We start from the raw sequence: 23,432 nt of genomic DNA on the forward strand, positions 1-23,432 counted from the left end.
ATCGGTATTCCAAGTTCTGTAAGCCTAGCAAAAGAAGAATTTTGGTTGTACCTCAAACCAGGCATCCATAGCAGTCATGGCTTCAGAAATGGTGTGAAATTGGATACCTTTGAGGAGTTTCTTTAGGTTTGGAAACAGATGATAGTCGGAGGGATCTAGATCGGTGAATAAGGTGGGTGATCAACCAGCTGGAAGCCCAGCTCTGCCAGTTTTGCTGTGATTGCTTGGGCAGTGTGAGTGGAGGCATTGTCTTGCTGGAACAAGATTCCTTTGGACAACTTTCCGTGCCTTTTGGCCTTCAGAGCTGCCTTCAATTGGTTCAAAAGTTGAATGCAATACCTTGCATTGATGGTGGAATCCTTTTGAAGGTAGTCCACTAGTAGCACGCCCTCCTTATCCCAGAACACAGACGCCATCACCTTAGTGGCTGATTTTTGCACCCTGAACTACTTTGGACGAGAAGAATCACTGTGACTCCACTCTTTTGATTGCTCCTTGTTTTCAGGGTCATACAAATAAATCTAGGTCTTATCCAGAGTGACCAGTCAATCCAGGAAGTTCTTATCAGTCCAGAAATGCTGACAAATGGACCAGGAAGTTTTCACTCTCATGCTTCTCTGATCTGTTGTCAAACATTTGGGGACCCACTTTGCACATAGCTTCCTCATGCCAAATGTTCATGGATAATGACACAAACACGTTCACGGTATAACCCCATGATGTCTGCTATGGCTTTAGCTGAAATTCGTCGATTCTCCAGTATGAGGTTGTGCACAGCATCGACGATCTCCGGAACAACAACCACTCTCGGTCGTCCAGGATGTTCCTCATCATTGGTGCTGAAGGGGCCCGTTTTAAATTTGGCAACCCAATTCTTAACTGTGCAATTTGAAGGGCATTGATGCCCCAATGTCTGTGACATATCACCATGAATATCCTTTGCAGACTTTCCTTGCAGAAAGAAGAATTTTATCACTCCTCTAATCTCCGTTGCTGTGAATATCACATTAGACTCCATTATTTTGTTTTCTTGCGTGGGTAGAACACTGTTGCCATAAGCAATAAACACAAAATTTTGAAAACATATATTAGACACATAAGGCTTTCATGTGATGTAACATTCATTACCATAGAAACAAAAAAAGATCACAAAGCCAAAGACTTATCAGCAGCCCCTCTTAATCAGTTATCTAGCCTTAGCACATCTAAAGCTGGGTTTACACACTGCAACATCGCAAACGACATCGCTGTAACGTCACCGGTTTTGTGACGTTACAGCGACCTCCCCAGCGACATTGCAGTGTGTGAAACCTATCAGCGACCTGGCCCCTGCTGTGAAGTTGTGATCGCTACAAATCGTTCAGGACCATTCCTAGGTCCTTTGTTTCCCGCTGTGCAGCATGCATCGCTAGCAAGTTTCAGTGTGTAAAGGGGACTTTACAGCGACTCCGCGGCTCTGTCTGTGTAGCGTCCTGATTAGCGGTCACCGGTGAAGGATTCACCGGTGACCGATAATCCCCCGAGTGACTGAAGTGTCCCCCCCTCTCTCATACTCACCGATCCCCGGCGCGGCGCTGCACGGCGTTCACTCTGCTCCAGCGGCTTTTCCTTTTTTGAAAAAGCCGGCCGCTCATTAAACAATCTCGTATTCCCTGCTTTTCCCCGCCCACCGGCAAATATGATTGGTTGCAGTGAGACACGCCCACACGCTGAGTGACAGCTGTGTCACTGCACCCAATCACAGCAGCCGGTGGGCGTGTCTATACTGTGCAGTAAAATAAATAAATAAATAATTAAAAAATCCGGCGTGAGGTTTCCCCCAATTTTAATACCAGCCAGATAAAGCCATACAGCTAAAGGCTGGTATTCTCAGGATGGGGAGCTCCACGTTATGAGGAGCCCCCCAGCCTAACAATATCAGCCAGCAGCCGCCCAGAATTGCCGCATACATTAGATGCGACAGTTCTGGGACTGTACCCGGCTCTTCCCGATTTGCCCTGGTGCGTTGGCAAATCGGGGTAATAAGGAGTTATTGGCAGCCCATAGCTGCCAATAAGTCCTAGATTAATCATGTCAGGCGTCTCCCCGAGATACCTTCCATGATTAATCTGTAAATTGCAGTTAAAAAACACACACCCGAAAAATCCTTTATTAGAAATAAAAAACACTAACAAATTCCCTCATTACCAATTTATTACCCACAACAAAGCCCTCCTTGTCCGGCGTAATCCACGGTCCTCCAACGTCGCATCCAGCTCTGCTGCATGCAGGTGACAGGAGCAGCAGAAGACACAGCCGCTCCTGTCACCTGCACGCAGCTAATGAAGAGAGCCGTGTGATCGGCTGAGCTGTCACTGAGGTTACCTGGATCCAGCGGTGGATGCAGCGGTGGCCGCGGGTAACCTCAGTGACAGCTCAGCTGATCGCGCTACTCACCGCCGCTCCGGTCAGCTACACGCAGCAAATGAGGTGAGTAGCGCGATCAGCTGAGCTGTCACTGAGGTTACCCGCGGCTACCGCTGCATCCACCGCTTGATCCAGGTAACCTCAGTGACAGCTCAGCCGATCACACGGCTCTCTTCATTAGCTGCGTGCAGGTGACAGGAGCGGCTGTGTCTTCTGCTGCACCTGTCACCTGCATGCAGCAGAGCTGGATGCGACGTTGGAGGACCGTGGATTATGCCGGACAAGGAGGGCTTTGTTGTGGGTAATAAATTGGTAATGAGGGAATGTGTTTGTGTTTTTAATTTCTAATAAAGGATTTTTTCGGGTGTGTGTGTGTTTATTTACTGTCACTTACAGATTAATCATGGAAGGAATCTCGGGGAGACGCCTGACATGATTAATCTAGGACTTATTGGCAGCTATTGGCTGCCAATAACTCCTTATTACCCCGATTTGCCAACGCACCAGGGCAAATCGGGAAGAGCCGGGTACAGCCCCAGGACTGTCGCATCTAATGTATGCGGCAATTCTGGGCGGCTGCTGACTGATATTGTTAGGCTGGGGGGCTCCCAATAACGTGGGGCTCCCCATCCTGAGAATACCAGCCTGCAGCCGTATGGCTTTATCTGGCTGGTATTAAAATAGGGGGAACCGCACGCCGGATTTTTTAATTATTTATTTTACTGCACAGTATAGACACGCCCACCGGCTGCTGTGATTGGGTGCAGTGACACAGCTGTCACTCAGCGTGTGGGCGTGTCTCACTGCAACCAATCACATTTGCCGGTGGGCGGGGAAAGCAGGGAATACGAGATTGTTTAATGAGCGGCCGGCTTTTTCAAAAAAGGAAAAGCCGCCGGAGCAGTGTGAACGCCGTGCAGCGCCGGTGATCGGGGATCGGTGAGTATGAGAGAGGGGGGGGAAATCACCAGCAAATGAGGTGAGTAACGCGATCAGCTGAACTGTCACTGAGGTTACCCGCGGCCACCGCTGCATCCACCGCTGGATCCAGGTAACCTCAGTGACAGCTCAGCCGATCACACGGCTCTCTTCATTAGCTGCGTGCAGGTGACAGGAGCGGCTGTGTCTTCTGCTGCTCCTGTCACCTGCATGCAGCAGAGCTGGATGCGACGTTGGAGGACCGTGGATTACGCCGGACAAGGAGGGCTTTGTTGTGGGTAATAAATTGGTAATGAGGGAATGTGTTTGTGTTTTTTATTTCTAATAAAGGATTTTTCGGGTGTGTGTTTTTTAACTGTAATTTACAGATTAATCATGGAAGGTATCTCGGGGTGACGCCTGACATGATTAATCTAGGACTTATTGGCAGCTATGGGCTGCCAATAACTCCTTATTACCCCGATTTGCCAACGCACCAGGGCAAATCGGGAAGAGCCGGGTACAGTCCCAGATCTGTCGCATCTAATGAATGCGGCAATTCTGGGCGTCTGCTGGCTGATATTGTTAGGCTGGGGGGCTCCCCATAACGTGGGGCTCCCCATCCTGAGAATACCAGCCTGCAGCCGTATGGCTTTATCTGGCTGGTATTAAAATAGGGGGGGACCGCACGCCGGATTTTTTAATTATTTATTTATTTACACGGCACACAGAGCCGCGCGGCATTAAATGAAGTCGGGTGAAGTTCACCTGCTGTCCCCAACGACCAGCTAGTCGCTCTGCAGGTCCGGATCGCTGTTAGGTCGTTGGCCAGGTCTGCCTGTTTGACAGCTCACCAGAGACTTTGTAGCGATCCCGGCTAGGTTGAGATCGCAGGTTGGATCGCTAGAAAGTCTCAGTGTGTAAACCCAGCATAAGTGAGAAGTGTTGATAAACTCCAGGGAAGCACATGGTAGCGGCTATCAGCCACCTCAGCTGGCTTTGAATCAATAAATATAACATCATGCTCCTCCTGAGGAAACTAGTCCTGTGGACTGATGAGGTTAAAATAGAACTCTTTGGCCACAGTAATCAAAGGTATGTGTGGAGAAAAAAGGGCAGAGTTTCAGGAAAAGAATATCTCGCCAACCATTAAGCATGTGGGTGGATCAGTCATGCTCTGGGATTGTGTTGCAGCCAATGACACAGGGAACATTTCATGGGTATAGGGAAGAATATATTCAATTAAATTTCACCACATTCTTGATGCAAACGTAACACCATCTTTAAAAAAAAAAAAAAAAGCTGAAGTTCAAAAGAGGATGGCTTCCACAAATGGATAATGATTAGAGATGAGCAGACCAGAACTTTAAGGTTTGGTGTTCATACCGAACAGAGAAAAAAAATCAGTGTTCGAGTTCGGAGTTTGGGTGCTTTTATGTATACAAACCACTCGAGCAAGCAGCGCTGTGCTCAGGTACACTTGGTGCTCGGCCCAGTGCAAGATCCTTGCAGTGTTTGAACAGCTTGCACTGGGGGTAAATTAACGTTATCAGATATAGTGTGTGCAGAAAAAAAAAGACCCCCCCCTCTCTCCCCTGGAAGTGCTCTCTTAATGGCTGGCTGTTTGTGGGCGGCAAACCGAACTGCCTAATCAGTGACTTCCATTGAGGTTTGGGTCAAATTTGGGTCTAGGACAGAACTTAATCTAAAACCCAGCTGTACCCGCAGAACCTGAAAGCCAACTGGTCCGCTAATCTTTAATAATGATTCGAAACACATGGCAAAATCCACAATAAACTACCTCAAAAGGCGCAAATTGAAGGTTTTACAATGGCCCTCACAGTCCCCTGTTCTGAACATCATTGAAAATCTGTGGCTAGACCTCAAAAGAGCAGTGCATGCAAGACGACCCAGGAATCTCACAGAATTGGATTGTGACACCCTGGGCAAGCCAGGGGTCACAGGTCACAACACCACACGCACCCCACATTCCCTGCAGGTACACACTAGGTCAAAACACAAATCCTTGTTGCCTTCCTCCAGGGGCTGGTGTCCACACCAGGGGGTGGGCCAGGCGGTTGGCTCCACCCACCAAGGAGTTCACAGCCCTGGAGGCGGGAGAACCAGGCAGTTGAAGTCTGAAGTCTAGCTGAGGGCTAGAGTGGAGTTGAAGTCTAGCTGAGGGCTAGAGTGGAGTTGAAGTCTAGCTGAGGGCTAGAGTGTAGTTGAAGTCTAGCTGAGGGCTAGAGTAGAGTGAAGCTAGAGAAAGTGACAGAAAGAAGCCTGAAGTTAGTCCGGGTGTGTGCCCCGGACTGAGACAGCAAGGTTGGCAGACGGCGGTGACCGTCTGCAGGCGAGACTGATTGGAGGTTGCCGAAAGGACCGTGGACGGGTGGTGACCCGGCGGTACCGGAGCGGTATACGAAGATTAGTCAGCACCAGGGCAGGGGCCTTTCGGATTCCGGCAAGGCTAGGAGTCGCCGAATTTGCCAAATCCGTCAGTGAAGGGGACAACTGTCTCCCAACAACCAAGTCCCGTTTGAAGGCAACAGTCCGACCGTTAAGGGGAGACACCGCCACCGCCAAGGCACCAGTTTCCCAGGGCCAGCGCCTGCGGGCAAGAGTGGAGCTCCTCCGGCTCATATCTAAGCTGGGGAGCGGATTACCGGTGGGAACCCATCGCTACCAAACAACAACACATAGGTGCAGGGAAGAGACCGTCACCGTCAACTGCAGGGGATATCAGCAGCGCAACCGTCTGAGGGACCCGTCCAACCAGCCGTTTGTTTACCGAGAACTGTGTCGTGTTTACTGGCTGAGTGAGTACCTCCGTGCCCTGCGGCACAGCGCTGCCCCTGCGCCCCTGCACCTCCACAGGCCCCATACCCGCCTGTCCACCATCCAACCCCATCACTGGGCCCCGGGATCACCAACCCCTACCCACGGAGGGGCAACACAACAACTGGCTGCTCCTCACCATCACTCCCGGGATCCCCAGCCAGAGCAGCGGTGGTGTACATTCAATCACCACAACCGTGGGTGGCGTCACGGACAATAAACTTATCCCAAAAAAAACAATCCCCTTTCACTCACGGGCGAGGAGCGCCGCTCGAGTCCCCGGGATCCGGCCCATCGCTCGAGCCACCAAGCAGCGGCAGCAGCAGGCCGCAGCGGCAGCCGGACCCGAGCAGTAGGGAGAGCGCGGCGTCCCCTCCTCCGCCCGCGACAACTTGGCATCACAAACAGGATCTTACCGCTCTGCCGTTGGGTAGAGGTGCGCCTTGTGACCGCCGGAGGTGTCCGGCCGAAAATTTTGTAAAACCGCCATCTTGGGCGCGAAAATTTCCCGCTCGAGCGTCTTCCCTGAGCAGGAAAGGCGCGAAAGTGGAGCCCCGCCCCCTGAAGAAGGAAGTGCTAAAAAGAAGCTAAGGGGGACGAAAATAAGATGTCTGCGCCCGACGGAGCCGTTGGAGGAGCGGTGGTCACAGCCGCATGTAACTAGCGCTGTAGCGTGCAGGGACGCCAGGACTCTGCTGAAACACGTTCCTGGATCCAGAAGCAAGATGTGCCAGAAGCTCCAGGCCCAAGTCCACTTCATGCTGGCGAAGTGGACGTCGGAGATGAAGGGCCTGGCCGCAACCGTTTGGGCATCCGAAGTGGAGGTGGTCTCAGAGGAGCGGGTAAGCGACCCACGCCCCTATGTCCCCGAGGGATCGGTCGATACGGCTGAGGGGCCCGGCCTGCTGCCGTCCACCACGCTACCTCCCTCACTGCCCATGCCTGCGGCCAATGCCCCGACCGACCCGTTACCCCTGCCACCGGTAGCGGAGCCCGCAGCATCTGTGGGAGAGGGCCCAGACCTGCGGCCCCCGGGCCTTACCTTTACCACCATCCTGGCACCCGTCCCGGCTTCCATCCCAGCCGCGACGGAGATGATGACGGCCCCGGCAGTCCGCCCGGCCGCAGCGGAGGCAATCCTCGATCAAACGCCAACACCGCAAGCCACGTTGACCGCTCCCAGGCACCGGGCCTCGGCTGAGGCACGGCGAGGATGTAGCTGCCAGGAGGCAGAGCAGGCCATGTCACAGCGGGGTCCCTCATTGCTGAAGGTGCCGGTTGTAGCCGACACGGAGGGACTCCAGCTGGGCCCGTCCCCCACACAGGCTGACCCAGAGCAGGCCACTGATTGGTGGGGCCCACGGCAGTATGAGAGGCCAGTCGTAGCCGGCGCCGAGGGCACCCAGGTGGGCCTGGCTCCTGAGCGGGAGTTGCGGATGTGCATGCCCGCATTTATGTGAGAAAGAGTGGCAGCGGGATGCCCTTGCACCGTCCCCGTTGGGACCACCAGTGTGTTTGTTTGCAAGTTTGAAAAAGTGATGATAAGTAAATGGAACCGAACAGTCATCTGATTCTACTGTGATTTGGAAACCGGCCGTTGCCGGCACCGTTGTCCCCGTGGGGACCGTTCAAAAGGTTGCATAAGGGACTCCTTATGGACAAGCCCGTGAACTTGCAGGGCAACCACAGACGTTAGTGGCTTGTAAATAAGTTGTGTTACCGTTACCGTTTCCGCAATTACCGCCTCCGGAGAGGCAGGTTGGAGGGAGGGCCCACAGCAGAGCAGGCTGGGGCCCAGCCACCACAGCAACCGGTGGCTACCCTCTGGAGGGGAAGGACAGATCCCGCTCGGGTAACTTGTGCTGGACTGGGGTCAAGGGGTGCTGCCTGGGTTTTAGGGGCAGCATCAGGGCCAGGTTACTTGGGTGGGAGAGAGCGTAGACCGTAACCGTTTTAATGTTTGCAACGTTTAAGCACTGAACCTCCCGATGTGGGATGATGCCATAAACTGTAAATATGTTACCGTTTTTCTTATCTTTACAGAAAACAAAAAAGAAAATAAAACCGGTGTTGGACGGGCAGCCCGAGGATGGTCTGCATTTTGCTAAGGGGGAATGTGACGCCCTGGGCAAGCCAGGGGTCACAGGTCACAACACCACACGCACCCCACATTCCCTGCAGCTACACACTAGGTCAAAACACAAATCCTTGTTGCCTTCCTCCAGGGGCTGGTGTCCACACCAGGGGGTGGGCCAGGCGGTTGGCTCCACCCACCAAGGAGTTCACAGCCCTGGAGGCGGGAGAACCAGGCAGTTGAAGTCTGAAGTCTAGCTGAGGGCTAGAGTGGAGTTGAAGTCTAGCTGAGGGCTAGAGTGGAGTTGAAGTCTAGCTGAGGGCTAGAGTGGAGTTGAAGTCTAGCTGAGGGCTAGAGTAGAGTGAAGCTAGAGAAAGTGACAGAAAGAAGCCTGAAGTTAGTCCGGGTGTGTGCCCCGGACTGAGACAGCAAGGTTGGCAGACGGCGGTGACCGTCTGCAGGCGAGACTGATTGGAGGTTGCCGAAAGGACCGTGGACGGGTGGTGACCCGGCGGTACCGGAGCGGTATACGAAGATTAGTCAGCACCAGGGCAGGGGCCTTTCGGATCCCGGCAAGGCTAGGAGTCCCCGAATTTGCCAAATCCGTCAGTGAAGGGGACGACTGTCTCCCAACAACCAAGTCCCATTTGAAGGCAACAGTCCGACCGTTAAGGGGAGACACCGCCACCGCCAAGGCACCAGTTTCCCAGGGCCAGCGCCTGCGGGCAAGAGTGGAGCTCCTCCGGCTCATATCTAAGCTGGGGAGCGGGTTACCGGTGGGAACCCATCGCTACCAAACAACAGCACATAGGTGCAGGGAAGAGACCGTCACCGTCAACTGCAGGGGATATCAGCAGCGCAACCGTCTGAGGGACCCGTCCAACCAGCCGTTTGTTTACCGAGAACTGTGTCGTGTTTACTGGCTGAGTGAGTACCTCCGTGCCATGCGGCACAGCGCTGCCCCTGCGCCCCTGCACCTCCACAGGCCCCATACCTGCCTGTCCACCATCCAACCCCATCACTGGGCCCCGGGATCACCAACCCCTACCCACGGAGGGGCAACACAACAACTGGCTGCTCCTCACCATCACTCCCGGGATCCCCAGCCAGAGCAGCGGTGGTGTACATTAAATCACCACAACCGTGGGTGGCGAAAAAACAATCCCCTTTCACTCACGGGCGAGGAACGCCGCTCGAGTCCCCGGGATCCGGCCCATCGCTCGAGCCACCGAGCAGCGGCAGCAGCAGGCCGCAGCAGCCGCAGCGGCAGCCGGACCCGAGCAGTAGGGAGAGCGCGGCGTCCCCTCCTCCGCCCGCGACAGGATGACTTTTCCAAGGAAGAATGGATGAAAAATCCACAATCAAGAATTGAAAGACTCTTGACTGGCTACAGAAATTGTTTTCAAGCTGTGATACTTGCCATAGGGGGTGTTTCTAGGTACTAACCCTGCAGGGTGCCCAAACTTTTGCATCGGCCCATTTTCCTTTTTTGTTAATTTTAAAATGTAAATGATTCTTTTTTCCCCCCTAAAATACAAGTGAAATGTGTAATCTTTAACTTTATGCCTTTTAGAGATCATTTCATCTTCAACTTGCTCAGCTGTTGACAATAACAGTAATTTTGACCAGGGGTGCCCAAACTTTTGCATGCCACTGTAATACTGATCAGAACTCAGTGGTCGCAGGTTGCACACACAGAGGTCGTGCGAATAAAATTACATGTCAAATAAAATGTCCGTCACTAATATGTGCTCAAGGGTTGCAGGACGCACTCATAGAGATGGTGTGAAACCCTCCCAAAAAAAACAGGAAAAAAAATTGAGCATGAATGCAATTAGTGACATACACCACTGATTATCGCTGGCGGCGGTGTAGGGGGTGGTAAAGCTGAAAAAGTGGGAGTTAGAGCGAGAGGGTGGAATGGAGTAAGCCAGGTGACAAGAACTATTAAGAATACATCCAAGAAGTCTCCGATCATCAGCAGGCAGTGGAAGCACAAATTCTGTGGCACCATAAGTTTCAGCAGATAGGGAATAGCTCAGGACAATGACCAATCTGCAGACTTTTCCACATTGAAATGAACCCATCACTGTGAGGTTACTCTCGCACTATGATTAATAGAACTGATAAGTCATTGATGGTGATAGTGGATGCAGGGGGGTGTTGAGTGGCGTTGAGTACAGATGTATGTATCCTGTAGTCAAGGTCATTGCAAATTTTGCCACACCCCATCACACCACACCGATTTACCATTTCTTTTAACCCTGATAAATATCAGCAGTGAGAAAGGGGATAATACATAACTTTTAATGGAATTATTTAAAAAATTGCGTAGTGCTGCAATTTATAAAATAATTTTTTGTGCAAACAAATGAAACAATATTCATGTCCAAGAGGACCAAGAAAAATAGTGTTGGAGCCCCCCCGGTCGTGTCCATCAGTAATAGACCATAATCACCAGATGGACATCGAGGCGCTTCAACACCAAATCAGTGTCCAAGGTTCATAGACACTGTAAAGTGATGACTGCTATGAGCCGGGTAAGCAAGGGCATAAACCTATAATCCTATCTATTAGTTAGGTTGGGGTCATAGGAGGATATATTTCAGTGGGAACCAAGCCTCCCAAGAGGACTCACCAGTGTAATATACAGTGTGGGGTTAATAAATCCCCCAAAAAACAGGCTTTTCATACATGTAAACACCAAAAATTACCAACCGTAACCTAACAAAAATCCATCCAAGATCACAGTGGTGTTTCCTGGATTTAATTCAGAGTATATGGCAGTAAACATATAGGTATCATTATTGCCTCTTGCTTATAGTATCCAGTTCATTAATACATCATACAATTGTACATAAGAAATGGAATGGTCTCACCCAGTTGTAGGTGCAGGTCAGTTGTTAGAAGGGGGTCATCAGAATAGATAGATCGGGTGGCTGTCCATGGCCGGGTAGGAGCTCTCTCCCTGGCAGGAACTAGCTGAACCCTCAAACCCCATTAGCTCCAGCCCTTACAAGGGCCGTCCCAAACTGACCCTGAATAAATTGGCCCTAAAGATTCATCACCATGGAACCTCCCGACGCGTTTCCTCCGCCAGGATTCATCAGGGGAGATACTGTAGGTGAAGGGCTCAAGATACAAGTATAGAGACCCCAAAATACAAGTGGTCAGGCTTTAGGTGAGGTTACTCTCGCACTATGATTAATAGAACTGATAAGTCACTGATGGTGATTGTTCTGCCTTCGTCCACGTGTGAGCTGTGTGGACTCCGGCATACAGCTAACCTTCATCCACTGTTTCAATAAACAGACTGTGTTGCCTTTAAGTCTTTATTTATTAAATGATGATGGATAGGTGGATGATCATAAGAAATGGATGATTAATTGGTAAAAACTATAACAAAAGATACAAATCCAAATCAGTACAGGCATATCACAAATAACAGACTGACATACATAGTAGTACTGGTATTTACAGAATCTGCATAACATAGAGAGCAATGCATATGACTGGATACAACATTTACACTACTGATGCTGCCCTACACCTGCTCTGCATGTATCACGGCCTATGTAATCTGAGTAGAGCCACTGTTACTTCACAGTGCCTACAGAACAACTGTACACATATTCTAACATAAATATGTAGTTTAGTACAATGATTCCTACCGGGATCCACTAGTCAGGAGGAACGATTGAAGAAAAGGAACTGGAGCCAGCTAATAGCACCTCTGAATCCTATGGAGGCACCAAGACATCTGGTCTCCAACTCAGGAAGGGCAGGGAAAAGGGGCAGTCCAAGGAAGTATCTTTTCCTTAAAGCAACAGGCTCCAACCCACAGAAATACTGTGAAGATGTATGAGGAAAACACTTAAAACATAAGAAAGCCAACAGTGACCTCTTGTGGGCAACAAACGATATTACCCTTATCCTATTTAATGAATAGAAGACAGAACACTCCCCGCTTGGTGTTAACCAATGCCACTATTGGACTCCTGAGGGGATAACAACAACACAAGTTCAGTGACTGGTCTGGTGAACAGTTTGTTCTCTCTGAGCTTGCTCCCTCTGACCTCTACCTTGCGTACTCTCCCATCCTTGCTGGGAAAGGGTTTGGTGACCAGGCCGAGTGGCCACTCATTTCGGTGTGATTGACTGTCCTTTACAAGTACCACATCGCCAAGTCTGATGTTTGGATGGTCTTTCTGCCATTTTGTTCTGGTTTGCAGAGTGGAGAGATATTGTTTCCTCCATCTGTCCCAAAAGGCATTGGACACGTTTTGTACTTGCCTCCATTGTCTTCTGTAGAGGTCTTTCTCGGTGAATTCTCCAGGTGGAGCTCCTGGGACACAGGTTTTCTGTGTAAGTAACATGGCAGGAGTAAGAACTGTTGAGTCTCCAGAATCTCCAGAAAGAGCTGTCAATGGCCTAGCATTCATGATAGCTGTAACTTCGGCCAAGAACGTAGTCAAGCTTTCGTGGGTAAGTCTGGTGTTTGCTTGCAAGAGGATAGAATCTAGAATCTTGCATGCAATTCCTATCATTCTTTCCCAGGTGCCTCCCATGTGCGATGAGTGTGGCGGGTTTAAGGTCCAGGTGCATCCTTGCTCACCTAGGTACCTCTCTACATTTGTAATGTCTAGATTGGAAGGGATTTGGAGTTCTCTTGCTGCTCCAATAAAGTTTGTGCCTCTATCAGAAAGAATGTGCTTCACAGGGCCTCTGATAGCGATGAAGCGTCGAAGTGCATTTATGAAACTTGAAGTGTCCATAGATTCTATTACTTCGATATGAACAGCTCTGACAGATAAACAGGTGAATAGAACTGCCCAACACTTTGCTTCGGCATGGACCTTCCTAGTGCGTCTTGTAGCTACGGACCAGGGGCCGAACACATCCAGTCCAACGTTGGTGAAGGGGGGTTCAGTACTGAGCCTGTCAGGTGGAAGATTGGCCATCTTCTGGTTTTGAAACATGCCACGAAGTTTGCGACACGTAACGCAGTTGAAGATGAGTTTGCTCGCGCTTCTCTTCGCTCCGACTATCCATAGTCCAGCCGCTCGTAGACTCCCTTCGGTAAACAAACGACCTTGATGTCTCACCAAGATGTGATGATGTTGAATGAGCAAGGTTGTGACGTGATGACGCCCGGGAATTATTACCGGGTGTTTCTCTGAGACTTCTACCTTAGCTTCTTGAATGCGCCCATCTATTTTCAGCAGCCCATCTTTGTCAATGAACGGGTCGAGTTTCCTCAACGCACTGTCTCTAGGAATGGGAAGTCCTTTGTTGAGATTGCCTATTTCCTTGTTGTAGGCTTCATTTTGTACAACATGGAGTATTGTAATCTTGGCTTTCTCTAAGTTGGGAGCAGTAAACGCATGCGTGCAGTGATGCCAACCTTTACTGCATCTCTGATTTGTTGGTAGTTCGGACTTGTAAAACTGAGTCACGTGTAGTAAAAAGGCGATGGCCCTAACAAGTGAGTTCCAGGTTGAGAATCTACTGAACCGATGAGATCCGAGGTGACATCCTGAAACCACTGTATGAAGAGCTGACACTTGAGGACGAAGGTCGTCGTCGACATCTGGATCCACTAGTTCGAATGTATCGGGCCTGCTGATGTAGGATGTTGTCTGGTACAGGAAGGCAGGGCCTGTGAACCATGTAGCGTCCTTAAGGTGACTTGGTGCAACGGATCTAGTCGCATGGTCGGCGGGATTGTGATGAGTAGATACGTAATGCCACTGATCAGGGCAAGTTGATCTTCTTATTCTCAACACCCGGTTGCTGACGTAGACGTAGAAGCGTCGTGTTTCGTTGCAGATGTATCCTAGTACCACCTTGCTGTCAGTGTAGAACTCTGCATCTTTGATCTCCTGATTCATTCCATCTGAGATAAGTTCAGCCAGCTCAACTGCAAGGACGGCAGCACAGAGTTCCAGTCTAGGTATCGTGTGTTCACGGAGTGGCGCCAGTTTTGTCCGACTCATGACGAACCCAATATGGATCTGTTCATTCACATCGGTGGTTTTAAGGTATACTACTGCTGCGATTGCTTTGACTGATGCATCGCAGAAGATACAGAGTCTTTGAGATTTGACTTCTGTGGATGGCACAGGAGCGTATGGTCGGTTCACATGAAGATCGGTCAAGGCCTCGAGAGACTTCCTCCACTCTGCCCACAGGTCTGCCTTTTCTGCAGGAAGTGTATCATCCCAATCAGATGTCTCCTGGGTGAAGTCTCTAAGCATCATTTTACCTTGGACGGTAACTGGAGCTACAAATCCCAGAGGATCGTACAAACTATTCACAAAGGAAAGGACACCTCTACGTGTGAAGGATTTTTCTTCTTTGTTGATCTGAAAGGTGAAGGCATCTGTCTTCAAGTCCCAAAGTAGTCCTAGGCTCCGTTGCATGGGAAGAGAGTCGATGCTCAGGTCTATGCCCTTCAGATCACTGGAATAGTCTTGAGAGGGAAAGGCTTCCATCAGTTCTCGGCTATTGGATGCAATCTTATGCAACCTTAAGTTGGACTGAGCGAGCATTTCTTGAGCTCTTTTTAGAAGACTGATTGCTGCCTCGTTTGTGGGTGTGGATTTCAAGCAGTCGTCTACGTAGAAATCCTTTTCCACAAAGGATCTGACATCCGACCCGTACTTCTCTTCACCTTCTTTGGCGGAATTCCTGAGACCGTAGATAGCCACTGCAGGGGAAGGACTATTCCCGAAGATGTGTACCCTCATCCGGTACTCTATGATGTCTTTATCTGGGTCGTTGTCACGGTACCAGAAGAACCTCAGGTAGTTTCTGTGTTCCTTTTTGACGAGAAAGCAGTGAAACATCTGTTGGATGTCAGCCATAAATGCCACCGTATCTCTGCGGAAACAGAGTAGAACTTCTAGGAGTCTGTTGTTGAGGTCTGGGCCAGATAGTAGGACATCATTCAACGAGACGTCTTCGCACTTGGCACTTGAGTCGAACACCACTCTTATTTGGCCTGGCTTTTTAGGATGGTACACTCCGAAGATGGGTAAGTACCAGCGTTCCTCAGAGTCTCGTAGTGTAGGTGCGATCTCTGCATAGTTATTTCGGAATATCTTCTCCATGAAGGTAAAGAAATGTTCTCTCATCTGGGAGACTTCTTGAGCTTGTGTCTGAGGGAGACAAATTGACTGTAGACCTGTTCCCTGTTGTTGGGTAGGCGTTGTCTCCGTGGTCGGAATGGTAAGGGTGCCACCCAGCTGTTCGACTTGTCTTTGGTCATTTCTTGGTCCATGATGTCCAAGAGCATCCTGTCTTCTATGGACATTGCTGTTTTGTGTCCTCTTTGGTCCTGTGGAAGACTGTACAGCCTATGTGGTCTTGTTCGCCCTCACAAGCGTGGTCTTCGTTGGAAGGAACTGCGAAAAGACATGGCAGAGGAGTATTGCTTGGTAATTCCTTTACCAACAGACTGTTGTGACATGGTCGGAAGAAAGACGGACGTCCATTTTCTAGTGTGTTGGTGAGCATACTGTTGACTGAGGCTGGCTTGTGTGCTCCTCCTAGACAGACATCTCCTACTATGACCCATCCTAGGTCAAGTCTCTGCGCATATGGAGCGTTCTGGAAGCCGTTAATGGACTCTCTAGCCTTATGCACGCGTAGCATGTCTCTTCCAAGGAGTAAGGCTATTGGAGCTTCTGAGTCCAGTTCTGGAATCAAGTGAGCTATACGCTTCAGATGGGGGTGATGAGCTGCTACCTCTGGTGAAGGTATCTCGGACCTGTTGACAGGAATCTGGTTGCACTCCAGTATGGTAGGTAATGATAGGCAGGTCTGACCATCTATGGATTCCACCTTGTATCCGCTTGCCTTCCTCCCCGCCGTCTCAACGGTACCTGAAAATGTCTTCAAGGAGTAGGGAGAACCGGGGCCTGCAATGTTGAAACTGCTGAAGAAGATGGACTTGGCAAGAGACCTGTTGTTCTGGTCGTCCAAGATCGCATAGATCTTAATTGCTTTGTCCCTGCGGCCTGCTGGGTAGACTCTGACAAGGCAGATTTTCGAACAGGACCTTCCTCCTGTGAGTCCTTTACAGATCTCCGTACATTGAGAGGTAACCACCGTGGTGTCTTCATCAGTGTTCTTCTGTTTTCCATCGTGTTCTTCTGCTTGCGGCAACACTCGTGTAGGTGGTCCAGGGTGTAAGGCTGTATTGTGATCCGTGCTGTCACATTCTGCACATTTCACGCTAGCTTCGCAGTTCCAGGCCATGTGCGATGTTGCAGCACAGCATTTGAAGCAGATGTTGTGTTCCTTGAGAAAGCCTTTGCGATCCTCTAGAGACTTCTCCCTGAAGGCTCTGCATTTTAGTAGAGGATGTGGTTTCCGGTGTAGAGGACACTGTTTACTGATATCCTGGGGTTTGTTCTCTTCTGGAGGATGCTTACTCTCTTTGTGAGCAGGACCTGAGGAGAAAATGTTAGTTTTGTGGACTGCCACGGGTGCCCTACTGGGTTTGACACCGGGGGCGGTGGTACATGACAGAGTAAAATCAAAACTAGGGTCATTTCTGATTTTAGCTTGCTGAGCTACAAAACCTACAAATACAGCAAAGGGCGGGAATGGCGCGTTATGTGTTTGCTTATACCGTGAACCGTGTGAGACCCACTTTTCTTGTAGATTGTAAGGAAGTTTTTGCACTATCGGATTGACACCCCTAGCGGTATCCAAGAATGCCAATCCGGGCAAATCTCCTTCCTCTTGGGCAACCTGTAACTCTACTAACAGATCACTTAGCTCTCTTAGCCTTTGAAAGCCTTTGGGTCCTATCTTAGGGAAGTCATCAATTCTTTTAAACAAAGCATTTTCAATAACTTCTATGGACCCATAGCATTCATCAAGTCTCTTCCACGCCAAGTGTAGACCTTTGGGTGGGTTTTTAATGTTAATGTCTCTTAGTCTTTTGGCGTGTTCTACCGATTCACTACCAAGCCATTTTACCAGGAGATCTAACTCCTCACTACAAGAAAGGTCCAAACCTCTTATGGTGTTCTGGAACGAGGCTCGCCACGACCTATAATTCTCGGCACGATCATCGAACTTTACAAGTCCTTTTGTGACCAGATCTCGACGAGCAAAGAACTTTGCAAAGTCCATGGTGGCTTGGTCAGTGCTGGTGCGAGCCGGTGTGTGGTCGTGTCTATTGTGTGGTGTATCACCATACCTGTAGGGTGTTTCCGCCTTCGGAAAGTCAGCATAGTACCTCCCCGGAGAGGAAGGTGTCTCTTTGTGGTAAGATGGTGGTTGTACCTTCCGCTCTGTGGAATAGTAGTTTTGGTGAACCTCCTTGTGCTGTACATTCTCTTGCTTGAAGCGGTGTAATTCGAGGTTGGATGGCTGGCCGTCTGCGTAGTCTGTTCGGTGAAGCACATCTGAGCTGTCATCTATCCTGGAGTATTGGTAGACGTATTCTGCGACGCGCTGTGCTGGATCCTGCTGGTTTAGGTCCGGCCCAAGAACATCGCTGCGTCTTTCTTCGGGGTGCTCTGCCGCTTCCAGGAACTCTGCCTTGGCTATTGCGGCCGCTGTCTCCTTTTCTACGGCAAGTCTTTCTAGAGTCAGTTGCAGACGTGCACTCTCTGCTTCTTGTTCTGATTGCAGACGTGCACTCTCTGTCTGTTTTAGTTTGAGTTGCATTTCCTGTTCAGCGAAGGAGGACCTCACTTTAGCTGCTTCGGCCTCAGCGCGGGCGACGGCAGCAAGCTCCCTAATTGAGGACTTAGTAGAGCTTGCCCGTGACCTTGTCTTCAGGGAAGATGCTCGGCTGACAGACATTGTGCACTTGGCTGCAGACAACTTTAGCGGGAAACAGCGTCTATTTGCGGACGGCCTTCCGCGTGGTGGAGAGTGGAATGGTGGTTTGTGGCGTACTGCGGTCTAGTCACTGCGGCTGTATGGTGGCTGCTGCGACATCCATATGCGGTACAGCGTGGATGTTAGCGGTCCCGTACTACAGCCTGCAACCGGCTATCTTTACTGGATGTAATACTTATTATATGTTCTGAGGATTTCGATAGCGTAGGGCAATGATCAGCAGAGACGAGTTTTTGATACAAGATGTTTTATAATCTGTAACCACGGTAGATAACAACGGAACAAACACAGCAGTACAAATACACAAATACCTTCCCGAAACGGAGCGGAGGGAATTCCCGGGGCCACGCACCGGACTCCCCCAGGGAGACCACCAGAGCGAACCCCTATACAGGGACTGTCCGGCAATCACCCCGGAAGGCCTAAATGCGCAGCAGCCGGGACACAATGGGCAAGCGGTAAAAGTCCAGGAGTGTCCGTACGGGATGATTGTCCAGAGTGGTTACGAACCAGAGAGAACCGGGCAGAGTGCTGACCGAAGATGGCAGACGGAATCCGGGCACAGCTTGAGAAACCGGGTAAGGTCCAGAGTCGGTCGGTCGGTAGTCTTTTAGGAGGATCCAAAAGCAATCAGGATTAGCAGCAGCAAAGCAGGAGCACACAGCAAGCAGTATACTCAGGCACTGGACTGGGCTGAGAGGCGGCCTTTTAAGCAGCTGGACAGGAAGTAGGGCAACAGAACCTTAAACTCCATGTTAACTGAGGGCAAGCTCATTCAAAAGAGAACTGGAAAACCTGGAAACCTGACACTGGAGCTGGACTGCGCTCTTGTTCTATGTAGCTGTATGGCGGCTGCTGTAATACCCGTGTGCCGTGTAGCGTGGGTGTTAGCTGTCCCGTACAGTTCGTACAATCGCTGCCTGCGACCAGCAGCCCGTTTTTACTGTTCTGCCTTCGTCCACGTGTGAGCTGTGTGGACTCCGGCATACAGCTAACCTTCATCCACTGTTTCAATAAACAGACTGTGTTGCCTTTAGGTCTTTATTTATTAAATGATGATGGATAGGTGGATGATCATAAGAAATGGATGATTAATTGGTAAAAACTATAACAAAAGATACAAATCCAAATCAGTACAGGCATATCACAAATAACAGAATGACATACATAGTAGTACTGGTATTTACAGAATCTGCATAACATAGAGAGCAATGCGTATGACTGAATACAACATTTACACTGCTGATGCTGCCCTACACCTGCTCTGCATGTATCACGGCCTATGTAATCTGAGTAGAGCCACTGTTACTTCACAGTGCCTACATAACAACTGTACACATATTCTAACATAAATATGTAGTTTCGTACAATGATTCCTACCGGGATCCACTAGTCAGGAGGAATGATTGAAGAAAAGGAACTGGAGCCAGCTAATAGCACCTCTGAATCCTATGGAGGCACCAAGACATCTGGTCTCTAACTCCGGAAGGGCAGGGAAAAGGGGCAGTCCAAGGAAGTATCTTTTCCTTAAAGCAACAGGCTCCAACCCACAGAAATACTGTGAAGATGTATGAGGAAAACACTTAAAACATAAGAAAGCCAACAGTGACCTCTTGTGGGCAACAAACGATATTACCCTTATCCTATTTAATGAATAGAAGACAGAACAGTGATAGTGGATGCAGGGGGGTGTTGAGTGGCGTTGAGTACAGATGTAGGTATCCTGTAGTCAAGGTCATTGCAAATTTTGCCACACCCCATCATACCACACCGATTTACCATTTCTTTTAACCCTGGCAAAAGGAAATGTCAGGGGACCGGAGGCAATGAGGGACATTCAGTACCTGCCATTTTTTGTCGAAATTTTAAAACTCCTGCTTTTCTTTTTCTCCGCCCAAGTTTACAGGATGTTGTGTGCACATATTCTTATTATCATCAATTTCCAGAACTCAGGTTTTAGTGCCCTCTATACTGATTGAACTCTTTAGAAAACCTGTCCAGGGGTTAACGGCTAATGACACGCCCACTAGGGCCGTGGGGCACTCGGAACCGGGCCGGTTCAATTGGGAGGATGTCACGGTGGCAGGGGTCCGACTCCGTGACCCTGGCGGTGTCGTTTTAAATGAGTGTGGGGGGATATTTACATGGGATATGTTGTGACGACACCCCTGATATGTGGCAAGATATGGACCACCGCTGCCATTCAGTTCTCCTAGGGTCGGTGGTGACGCAGCAGAAGTGGCTCAGCTCTCCACAGGTAGAGCTTAACCCCAGGGCAGGTGATCGTGTATGATGGAGGAGTTAATGGCGCAGGGGTGCAGGATGGAAGACGTAGGCAATAAGTCCAGGACACAGGAGGGTGCAGTCACAAGGTGTTTACTCATAGTTGTCCAGTCAAATGCTGCCTTTGGAGTGCCAAGTTCAGCAGTGCTGACTCTGAGATCCAGTCGATCTCCAGGTATTTCAGAGGCACAAGACCGGTGTCCCTTTCTGTAATAGCCTTCGCAGGTCGTCTTCCAGCGCTGGCCTCTCCCACCTGCCCCGTGCCTCACACACAGTGTCCTGAGCCAATGCCCGCAGACCCTTTTCTGGGCGGCGTCTTGCTCTGTTCCCTGGACCTATATGGTCACCTTCCAGCGGATTCGTGTGTGATTGCGGCTTTGGCACATAAAGATACCTCAGCCTCCGGTTTGCTAGTGTGCCGCCCCCGCGTCAGCAGCCGGGGCTGCTCGGATCCGGATCCGCGGTGACTCGAGGAATCTCCGGACCCGGGGGTCGGGGTCGCGCGGCCACTTGGAATAAAAGGGGGAATATTTACACGGGAGGATGTGGAAACTTCGTAACGCCACCCGTGGTGTGTGGTAAGGTGGAGTACCACTACTGCAGTTGAGAGTAGTGATGGTGGGGGCAGCCTGATGTTTAACCCCTCCACAGGTAGGGGGAATGTCCCGGGACTCAATGAGGGCTGCGGGGAGGTGCCGTTGGGACGGTAAGGGTCACGTATGTACCCACTCAGTCCAATAACGCTGAAACCACCAACTGTGATAAACCAAAGTTCTTGATATCGCTGCAGCAGGGAGGGAGCACGCCTGGATCCCATGCCCGTTGGTGTTGCTTGTTAGCCTGTGGCCTTTTCCATGGCACGTTACTTCTAACTGGTCCCTTTAGCATAAAACTATTCGGGTCCCGCTCACCAGTATGGCTAACTGGGTGAGCTTGCTTTCAGGGTTCACGCTTGGGATTTTCTGGACTATGTAGTGGGAAAGTCCTATCCCCTTCGTTGCGCTAGTACCCCGATTTTGGAGCGGGTGGAGAACGGATCATGAAGGCTCCGTCCTCGTCGGGTAAATTACCAGGATGCCTGAAGCTACTTCCTGACCTAGGGTCCACATACCCCGTTGTGCCCTGGCCCCTGCCCGGTGATCGCAGAATTCTGCTGTCTGTCCTACTCGACAGTCCGTGCCCCTTGTCACGATCCCCTGCGACCGGGGTCCAGCTAGTACCAGGCCCAGACTAACGTCTGCCACCTAGTAGACTCAAGGAGCCCAGCTCCTGACCTCTCTTCTCGAGAGTCATTCCACACTGAACTATTCCTGACACTCCTGACCTCCCCTTAAGCAACCCCCCAGTGGGCGACCCTATTCCCTTCAGGCCAGCCACTGGTGTGTCTGGTGGGTGTGCTACAGAGTGTTCCTAGGATATTGATTAGCTTGTTCTTGGCAACACCAAAGGTCAGGGACCCGTAACCAAGGAGGAGATGGATACTATGCAGAAGGGCAGATTGCACAATACCCTGTGACGACCTGATAGACCAGGGCGTCACACTAGCTGAGCCTTGTAGTTCTCCACTAGTCTAGGGGCCGGTTCCCCTTTGTGGCCTAGTCCCTTCACATCGGTACATCTGCTGTGGACGTGAGCCCACGAGTCAATCTCTCACTTCCCGTGGCTATAAGACCCCTCCTTCCTTTCCTTCCACCTGGCCCTAGGATGAGCTCCTTCGGCTCCAGTCCGTAGGACCTCTCCACTCAACTTCCTACTTCGTTCTCCATGTAACCTGCACTCCCTGTAGTTTTACAGTCATATGAAAAAGTTTGGGAACCCCTATTAATGTTAACCTTTTTTATTTATAACAATTTGTGTTTTTGCAATAGCTATTTCAGTTTCATATATCTAATAACTGATGGACTGAGTAATATTTCTTGATTGAAATGAGGTTTATTGTACTAACAGAAAATGTGCAATCCGCATTTAAACAAAATTTGACCGGTGCAAAAGTATGGGCACCCTTATCAATTTCTTGATTTGAACACTCCTAACTACTTTTTACTGAATTACTAAAGCACTAAATTGGTTTTGTAACCTCATTGAGCTTTGAACTTCATAGGCAGGTGTATCCAATCATGAGAAAAGTTATTTAAGGTGGCCACTTGCAAGTTGTTCTCCTATTTGAATCTCCTATGAAGAGTGGCATCATGGGCTCCTCAAAACAACTCTCAAATGATCTAAAAACAAAGATTATTCAACATAGTTGTGCAGGGGAAGGATACAAAAAGTTGTCTCAGAGATTTAAACTGTCAGTTTCCACTGTGAGGAACATAGTAAGGAAATGGAAGAACACAGGTACAGTTCTTGTTAAGCCCAGAAGTGGCAGGCCAAGAAAAATATCAGAAAGGCAGAGAAGAAGAATGGTGAGAACAGTCAAGGACAATCCACAGACCAGCTCCAAAGACCTGCAGCTTCATCTTGCTGCAGATGGTGTCAATGTGAATCGGTCAACAATACAGCGCACGTTGCACAAGGAGAAGCTGTATGGGAGAGTGATGCGAAAGAAGCCGTTTCTGCAAGCACACCACAAACAGAGTCTCCTTAGGTATGCAAAAGCACATTTGGACAAGCCAGTTACATTTTGGAAGAAGGTCCTGTGGACTGATGAAACAAAGATTGAGTTGTTTTGTCATACAAAAAGGCGTTATGCATGGAGGCAAAAAAATACGGCATTCCAAGAAAAGCACTTACTACCCACAGTAAAATTTGGTGGAGGTTCCATCTTGCTTTGGGGCTGTGTGGCCAATGCCGGCACCGGGAATCTTGTTAAAGTTGAGGGTCGCATGGATTCAACTCAGTATCAGCAGATTCTTGACAATAATGTGCAAGAATCAGTGACGAAGTTGAAGTTACGCAGGGGAGGGATATTTCAGCAAGACAATGATCCAAAACACCGCTCCAAATCTACTCAGACATTCATGTAGAGGAACAATTACAATGTTCTGGAATGGCCATCCCAGTCCCCAGACCTGAATATCATTGAAAATCTGTGGGATGATTTGAAGCG

The sequence above is a fragment of the Anomaloglossus baeobatrachus genome, chromosome 1 (assembly GCF_048569485.1).
Source record: "Anomaloglossus baeobatrachus isolate aAnoBae1 chromosome 1, aAnoBae1.hap1, whole genome shotgun sequence".
NCBI lineage: Eukaryota > Metazoa > Chordata > Amphibia > Anura > Aromobatidae > Anomaloglossus > Anomaloglossus baeobatrachus.